The sequence below is a fragment of the Malus sylvestris genome, chromosome 5, assembly GCF_916048215.2.
Source record: "Malus sylvestris chromosome 5, drMalSylv7.2, whole genome shotgun sequence".
Taxonomy (NCBI): Eukaryota; Viridiplantae; Streptophyta; class Magnoliopsida; order Rosales; family Rosaceae; genus Malus; species Malus sylvestris.
The window spans coordinates 14152088-14161626 of NC_062264.1; the positions used below are offsets into that span (position 1 = coordinate 14152088).

Consider the following 9539-nt stretch of genomic DNA (forward strand, 5'->3'; position numbering starts at 1 on the left):
CGTTTTTTTCAAGGTCAGATTCGGAACTGGGTGGATGATGCTCTTGCTGGTTTCTAGCTCTCCTTAACTTCCTCTCAAAATCGTCGTCAAAATCCAAGATGTTTGTACGAATCGGTTGAGAGCTTCTAGTCATACATTAGTACCTAAGAAACAAGAAACAAAATTTAGGTCAGAAACTTAAACAAAGTCAGAAACAAAGTGAAATAAAAGAAACAAAAACAATCCAAGGGATTAGCAACTTTGCTAATCCCCGGCAACGGCGCCAAAAATTTGATGCGAAATAGATAAGCACACAAATTAAACCCTCTTTTTGTCAAATTGTAGCAAAGATGTAAGTAGGGATCGTTCTAAACCGGGGATTAGGAGGGATTGCTAAACACTTGGAAACTGACTTAAAAACTCAAAACAGCAACTAGAAGGCTCAAAACTGCCTAAAAACCACTTTCTGGGCAGTTTTGAGCACCTACACTAATTTGGACGAAATTTGATGAAAACTTGAATCAAAATACTTAGAAACACAAATCAAAACACTTTCTAACTAATCTAAGACTTCAAATTAAAGGGAGATTTGTTTTGGACGAAAATTTAACACAAAACAGAAACTTGAAACTAAACAGATTGTAAAAACGATTTTGGTGAAATAGATGGATAAAAGGCTAGTTAGGAGGTTCTTCTCCACACATGTCACACTTGCAAACAAAACGATTTTCAGTTGTTCTTCCAATAAATTATGAATACTCAACGCCCCAAGTTAACCGTGAATTGCACTAATTAACCCTCAGTTTTTCCAGAATTTATCAAGTTGGATGATTGCATACGACAACTCAAAACATTCCCTACAAGTTCCCTACATGAATTGCATAATAGAGATACAAGCAAGAATCATTACGTTCTATGAAAAACATAAGCATTGACGAAGCATTTGTTACTATGAATTGCATGAAACTTATGCTAAGAATTCATTCAACGCGATCGTTTCAAGCGATCTTCACTACTTGTGATTATAAGATTGTAACTATTAGGTGAAACTCCCTCATAATCTAGCATCATATTCATGCATGAAAACTAAGCGTGCACTGACACACCCCGTCCCGAAGGAGGGCATGCTGGCCGTCACGTGAGAGTGACGTAACCATTTGCACAGTACGGAAGCTTTAAGATACAATTTAAATTGATACACCCGAAGGTGAGTCCTAATTTTGTCCAATCTGTCAGAACACCGTCAAATTCCTCGTAGTCACCACACCTTTGTGATTCCTGAACCTGGAGGGGCGCAAAACCAAAATTGAGTGGGTCAGTAAAACAATTCTTTTCCAAATCCTAACATTTCTCAAAACGTTGTAACCCCTCTCCGTAAAACCTGTATACTTTCCCAGAAATGTAAATTATAATTATACATATATATTCTCAATACTTTAATTCATTAACTCAACATTTTTTTCTTTATCAATCATGCCATGCCATGTCTAATTCAACAGTTAAGTATGGATGCATCAACAATAATCATATCAGGTGCAAGAAAGTAATCAACCGGAGGCCCTCTAATAGCCCTGTACGGTTGAACCTAGAGCTCAAAATCTATCACTATCACTCTACCGGAGTCACCTCTGTGACCCGTCCGGCCTTCTGCACACAAGTTACGCTCTAGTGCTTCTCATAAATCATCTGTGCACATAATCTAAGGTCACCCACCAGTCGGAATCTCACTAACACTCTCGCGACTGGCCTGTCGTACCCACTCCGCGTGGACTGTACGACTAGCATCTACTTGGATCCAAGGCGAGCGTGCGATGCGGTGAATACTATAAGCACTAAACCATGGTGCAGGATTTGAGCTCAATATATATCAACATCATCATAACAGTATTTAAATAATCACCTGATACTCACCTGTGCGTCCACCGCACCATTTCATACATATGCATCATAAATCAATTCTTACATGTGCGTCCACCGCACCAATTCATACATATGCATCATATATTAATTCATGCATGGCATTTCAACTCACATTTCTATATACTTTTCATATCAATTCTATGCATGGTATTTCACTTCCCGTTTTTCCACATAACTCATATGCATTTCATTTTAAACATATTTTCATTTCAATTCAATTTCTGGGAAACGTCAAGTATATATATATATATACGGAAAACAAAACTGCCCACTCACCTGGAGTTCGTCCAACAACTCCCTAGCACCACACATCAAGGCGTCACGACGATCGCCGCCTAGAATAGTAATCAAATCCAACCTCAGAATTCATATCGATAGAATATTTAACTTATATAAAATACGTCACTACGTAGTTCGATCCGGAAGATCTGCCACTCAGATTTTAAATCCATAACTTCCAGAGGTCCACAATATACCTCTAGGACAACATCCTAAAATTTCATTACCATCCAACGGTTGGATTTCCGTCAATTTCCAAAACTAAGTGACGGTTAACATTTTATATTATGGACTTACAATTCCAATTCCGGAAGATCCGTAACTCGGATTCCCAATCCGTAAGTTCCAATAATCCTCAAATATTACGTATTATAACGTATCAAAGTTTGGTGATGATCCAACGGTCGGATCATCAATTCACATTTTCACCTAAATGTGAAAACTATAAAACGTTATTTGAACACCTAACCAACAATCTTCAATAACTTTCTCATACGGTGTTCAATTTAGGTATATGAATATACCACAGTGATCTACTCGACGTCACGGACGTCGACATATTTTTAAAATAATTTTATTTTTATTTTTTATTTTTTACTGTAGCACCTTCTTCTTCCTTGGGTCGCCGGACTGGTTTTTCCGGCGGCCGTTTTCTGGGCAGTTTTTCAAATTGCCATAACTTTGTCATTTCTCAACGAAATCAAGTGATTCAAAAACGAAAGTTGTAGCCCTTGAAGATACAAAGATAATGGTACCTTGCAAAACACCTAGTTCGCCGTGGTTTGGCCGGAAACTGCCTCGAAAGCCTCGGAGGTCGCCGGAAACTGGGTATTTTTCAAATGAGTATAACTTCTTCAATACTCAACGAAATTGAGTGAAACAAAAAGGAAAGTTGTAGTACTTGACGAGACGAAGAGATTTATACCTACCTCGACGCCTAACTCGCCGGGGATTCGCCGTAAAACGCCTCGAAAGCTCCGGCCAAACTTTGAACTTGTCGATCTCCGTGTTCTTATGTCCAAAAACTTCCAACGAAGCACTCCGAGCTTCCTTGGGACATCCTAAAGCTCACTATGAGCTTGGTTTGGCCTAAAACACAACCAATTCAAAGCTCATGAACAGTACACATTCACGGCAACTTTAGAAACTAGGGTTTTTCGAAATGAAACTTACCTGAAAATGGTACCTACGTGATCGTGAAGTCCTCAGGGTTGCAATGGTGGTCTTAACTTGGACGTTCGTGGAGATTTGATTGTGGTTTGTGTGTGAGTCCGTATGTTAGAGAGTAAGAGAGAGAGAGTGAAAATCTGAAATGGAAGAAGAAGAGAGAGAAGGAAAGGTTACGGAAAATGGGGAGGAAATTAGGGTATAGGACCCTACCTAAAGTCCAACACAACAATAGCTTAGAAATTTTAGGTAAAACAAACACCAAAATTACGCACCTTAATCCCGTTTAAGGGCGTTTTTGTAATTTCACGTCCTCGGAATTAAAAATTCCGGGACGGGCTGTGACATGCACTCTCAATCAACATACACAAATAAGTTATCAATCAAATAGATGAACGAATTGAATCCACAACTTATGAACTAACAACTGAATGTAATCGAATCAAATTGCAAGCATGTACATGGTTTCGAATCACCCCCCAACTAAGGGGGTTTAGTTCCTCATACTCACAACACAAAGTTTATTGAATTGAAACATCGAAGACATAAGAAAGATTACACCTAAAATGCCAAGGAAGTCCACTTTGAAATCTGCACAGAAAGCTCCTCTTTCTTCTTCTCCTTGCTGCGGCAGTGAGGGTTAGGGGGTTTTTGGATGGTTTTGGATGACTTTGGATGAGGGAGAATGGTGGAAAACTATCTAGGATAGGTGTAGGGCACGGCTAGGAAGGTTTGGGGTCAGAGAATATGGATTTGGGTGTAGGTTGGGCTCGGCAAAGGTGAGGGACAGGTTCTGGCGTGAATGGAGTTTCTGGATGTTGATAGGAGCATATTTATGTTCCTTAGTTAGTTAGTTCTTATGCATTTATGTTGTGTTTTCTTAGTTAAGTTAGTCTTTTAAGCTATTTTCATGTGTTTTCAGGTTTTAGAGACAAAGTGAGCAAAAGGATGCAATTTGGAGCATTTTGGAGCAAAATTGGGCTAAAATGGAGTTCATGCACATGAGGCACAAGGGATGGACGAATTTGAGGAATTGGAGAAGCTAGGAAGGCGTTTCAAAGTTGAAGAATTGAAGATACAAAGTTTCTTAGTTGAAGAAGGAAATGGCTTGAATGAAGGATTCCTAAATGAATTGGGATTCCTAATCAATATAGGAGTCCTAATTGAAGATGGATTCCTAGATGTATGAAGTTTCCTACTCAAGCAAGGTTTCCTACATGAAGAAGAAGAATTAAAGCTAAAGAATCAGCTCAAGATAAGGTATCTTATCCAAAACCTCATCCATAACCTTATCTTAGCTTATCTTATTCAAATAAACCTCATCCTATCCTATCTTATCCTTATCCTAAACTATCCACATTTCAGCCAATTAGGGGGGTTTCTAACTAGATTAGGATGCTTAAAATGGGATTTCTAGAAGACCTAACCTTATCCTACACAAAAGGGCGCCTAGAACCTTTCTAGAAACCCCTAAAAATCTGCCTTGTATTATCCTTCTAGAACCCTAACTTTGTGCCGAATTTTCTACCTTATTTCCTTTAGGATTTTGGTTTCTAGAAGCCTTATCATTTCACACTCTTTGTGCTGCATCTTATCTCCCAATCCCTTTGGGTTTTTGACTTGTTTTCCTTATAGGATTGGATGTTATTATCCTATGCAAATTAGGCCTTTAAAACCTTGTCCTTTGCTACCTAGGAATGTGAATTTTCAGCCTATATATACAACCCATTGCCGCACCTATTCATTCACCACCCTCTACCAGATTTTCACTACACCATTCACCATTCATACCTCTTGTGCCGTGAGTTTGCAAGGAGAAGAAGGAAGACAACTTGGAGCCGTGCATGCCATTCAAGGAGCTTGGATTGTGGAGCGTTTCTAGGTGTTTTCTATCTTTATGTCAATGTTTAAATTTATTTGTCTTTGTGTATTTGCGAACATGAGGAACTAATTTCTTTATAGTTAAAGGGGAATTCAAAGCCATGATCATATGTTTTATATGACTTGATTTCTTCCAATTATGATTTCATGAATCGCGAATGTGGTTTACTTATCTATTTGATTGATAACATGTTTATGTGTGTTGATTGAGGGTCGACACTTAGTTTGCATGCATGAATTTGATGCTAGAGTATAAGGGAATTTCACCTAATCGTTATTAACTTATATTCATAAGTAGTAAAAGTCGCTAGTCACGATTGTGTTAAGTAAATCCTAGGCAAGAGTAACATGCGTATCCCATAGTTATGAATGCCTCGTCAATGCTTATGATCTCCATTGAACTTAATGATCTTTGATATGTGTCTCTATCATGCGTATTCCATAGTTAGGGTCCTTGATAAGAATAATTTGGTTGTAATGCGTATCCCATTCAATTCAATGAATCTAGGGAAATCTGAGAATTAATTGGTCAATCTAGTTAATTTGGGGCATTGTCATTCAAGGTTTGTTGAAAGAGTAATTGGAAATCGAGTCGTATGCATATGTTTCATGTGTGGAGAAGGAACCTTCTAACTAGCTTTTCACCATCTTAGTTTTCATCAAAACGTTTTTGTCAAAGTTTATTTTCAAAGTTTCTGTTTTCAAAGTTAAATTCGTCCAAAATCAATCCCCCTTTACTTAGTTGAGTCATAGTAGTTAGAAATCACTTTACTTTGTGTTTTTAAGTGTCTTAGGTCAAGATAAAACCAATTTTCGTCCAAGATTGAGTCTAGTGTTCAAAACTGCCCAGATTGTGGTTTTAAGGCAGTTTAGAGTGTTTTTGGGCTGTTTTGAGTCTTTTGGTTTGTTTTGGTGTTTTAAAGTTTAGTTTTGCATTCTTTGAGTTTAGTTTAGTGTTTTAAACTTGTTTTTACGTATTTGAGTCTGTTTTCAAGTGATTTTGCAATCCCTCCTAATCCCCGGTTTAGAACGATCCCTACTTACATACTTTGCTACAATTGATAAAAAGAGGGTTAATTTGAGTGTCAACATAATTTTCACATCAAATTTTGGCGCCGTTGCCGGGGATTAGCAAAGTTGCTAATCCCTTGGATTGTATTATTTCAATTTGTTTTAATTGAGTCCAGATTTTTACTTTGTTTTTGTTTCTTGTTTTTAGGTACTAGTTTATGACTCGGAGCTCTCATCCGGTTCGTGAACACATCTTGGACTTTGACGACGATTTTGAACGAGAGTTGAGACGAAAGAGGAAGAATCCAGAACCTAGTGAATCAAGTTCAAATTCGGAAGCCGAAGTTGAGATTGAGGAAGAGGAACCCACGGCTCAAGTGGGTGAAGTTGAGACAGTCATGGCACAAGACAATCGTACAATCAAGGAGCTCTCGGCTTCGGGATTGGACAATGCCGCACCTCTATGTATTCAATATCCGGCGGCTGCCCAAGGAAAGACCGAAGAATTTGAGTTAAAGTCGAGTTTGCTCCACCATATTCCGAAGTACCACGGGTTGTCCATGGAGGATCCTAACAAGCACTTGAAAGAATTCGAGGTAGTGTGTTCAAGCATGACTCCAATCAATGTCGACGGGAGTATATTGAAGATGAAGGCTTTTCCCTTTTCTCTCATGGAAAAGGCGAAAGATTGGTTGTATGAATTAGCTCCCGGAACGGTCACATCTTGGGAGAGCATGAAACGAGCTTTCTTGGAGAAGTTTTTCCCAACTTCTCGAGTCATCCTCCTACGAAAAAGGATAAGTGGAATTCAACAAGAAGAAGGTGAGTCTTTTCCTACATATTATGAACGTTTTAAATCTCTTGTTGCTTCTTGTCCACAGCATCAAATGAAGGAGCTTCTTCTACAATACTTCTACGAGGGACTTCTACCAATCGAACGACAAATGCTAGATGCTTCGGCGGGAGGAGCCTTGGTGGACAAGACCCCCACGGCAGCAAAGACTTTGATTGCTAATCGAGCGTTGAACGCTCAACAATACGAAGGTGTTGGACAAAGAGGCACCCCACGGCAACACCAAGTGAATGAGGTAAGTGCCATAACCGAACTTCAAAATCAAATGGCTAACCTTACTACTTTGCTTTCTCAGGTTGTGGAAGGGCCAAAAGTTCAAAATGTAAGTGCATGTGGCGTATGTTCCATGCAAGGACACCCTACGGACAAGTGCCCACAATTGATTGAGAATGGAGGGTGGGAGACCCTTAATGCCGTGGGCTTTGGGCAACAATACCAACAAAGGAATGATCCCTTTTCTAACACCTACAATCCCGGTTGGCGTGATCATCCAAATTTCAAATGGCGAGAACCCCAACAAGGCCAACAACAAAGCACGTTTAGGCAACAACCCCCGGGTTTCTATCAAAAGCCGTTTGCACCAAATCAAACCCAAGCACAACCCGCCCAAAAATCAGGTTCTTCTATTGATAATGATCAAATTTTTAATTTACTAACTTCTATGGCGCAGGGCATGCAGAATAGGGACAAGAAAGTGGACGAGTTGGAGAAGCAAGTGGGGCAAATTGCCGAGTTTATGGGACAGTTTCGAGACCAAGGAAGACTCCCTAGTTCAACCGTTGCAAATCCAAAAGGGGGATTCGAAACCGCCAAAGCAATTACATTGAGGAGTGGCAAACAAGTTGGAACTGAACCCCAAGCATCCAAAGCAAGTCATGAAGAGGATGAAAAGTTGCAGTTTGAGGAAGACACACAAGCAAAACCCACGGCAAAGGAGGAACCACCTTTGCCGCAGCCATCTTGCACTTCCAATCCATATAATTCGGCCAAGGTAAGTTCAATTCCAACTTCTCCTAGTTCTATTCCACTAAACGTGCCTTTTCCTGGCAGGTTGAAGCAATCCAAGAAGGAGGAGAACGAGAAAGACATTTTGGAGACATTTCGGAAAGTGCAAGTCAATATACCTCTTCTTAACGCAATTAAGCAAGTACCTAGGTACGCCAAGTTTTTAAAGGAACTATGCACAACACGAAGGAGAATTTCGAACAAAGAGGTGGTCCAGGTAAGTGAGAATGTTTCCGCTGTTTTGCAAAGAAAACTACCCCCTAAATGCAAAGATCCGGGAAGTTTTACAATTCCATGCGTTATAGGCAATACTAAATTTGAACATGCTATGTTAGATTTAGGAGCTTCAATTAACGTCATGCCATACTCAATATATGCATCCATGAACTTAGGAGAACTTAAAAACGATGGTGTTATAATTCAATTAGCCGATCATTCTAATGCATATCCGAAAGGAGTTTTGGAAGATGTGTTGGTGCAGGTGGATAACTTGATATTTCCAGCGGATTTCTATGTCTTAGAGATGGAGGACTCACCAAATGTCACCCCATTGCCGATTCTACTTGGGAGGCCTTTCATGAAAACAGCACGCACCAAGATCGATGTTTTCAAAGGGACGTTGACAATGGAATTTGATGGGGAGATTATTAACTTTAACATTTCTGAAGCTATGAAATTTCCTAAAGATGATCATTCTTGCTTTTCTATTGATATATTGGATGAATTGGCGCAGGATTATCTTGATATGTTGGAAGACGATCCCCTTGAAACGACGATTGCACAAGGACTTGGCATGAAGCCCAATCTGGCCGTACCTAAGGAGGAGCATGCCGAGCTAGTGGCGGCCTTGGAATCATTGCCCCAACATCGTGGTAAGCCTTCTAACCCAATTCCAATTCCCGTTTCCACTAATACGTTGTTACCTTCTGTGATTCAGGCCCCCGTGCTTGAGCTTAAACCGTTGCCGGATCATTTAAAGTATGTATTCTTGGGAGATGAAGAGACGTTGCCCGTCATTGTCTCTTCATCACTCACGGCATTAGAGGAAGAAAAGTTGATTCGGGTGTTGAAAGAGCACAAAACAGCCATTGGATGGACATTGGCCGATATTAAGGGAATTAGCCCTACAACATGCATGCATCGCATATTTCTAGAGGAGGGGGCTAAACCAACTCGAGAGGCTCAACGCCGGCTCAACCCTCCGATGATGGAAGTCGTGAAAAAGGAGATTATAAAGCTTCTCGATTGTGGAGTGATTTATCCAATTTCGGATAGCCGTTGGGTCTCACCGGTTCAAGTTGTCCCGAAGAAGTCCGGAGTTACTGTGGTGAAGAATGCCGAGGATGAGCTTGTACCAACCCGTATTCAAACAGGTTGGAGAGTGTGCATTGACTATAGGAAGCTCAACAACACCACAAGGAAGGATCATTTTCCACTACCATTC

General features: G+C 40.0%; 1 long non-coding RNA gene across 1 annotated transcript; it reads right to left on the reverse strand.

Moving 5' to 3' along the window:
- Window positions 1–1074: 1074 nt before the first annotated feature.
- Window positions 1075–3342, reverse strand: LOC126623469 (uncharacterized). Its single transcript, XR_007623759.1, has 4 exons — window positions 3108–3342; window positions 2934–3002; window positions 2176–2234; window positions 1075–1263 (listed from the first exon to the last, which is right to left on the reverse strand). It is a non-coding gene; the product is annotated as an uncharacterized LOC126623469 (long non-coding RNA).
- Between the last annotated feature and the right edge of the window lie 6197 nt (window positions 3343–9539).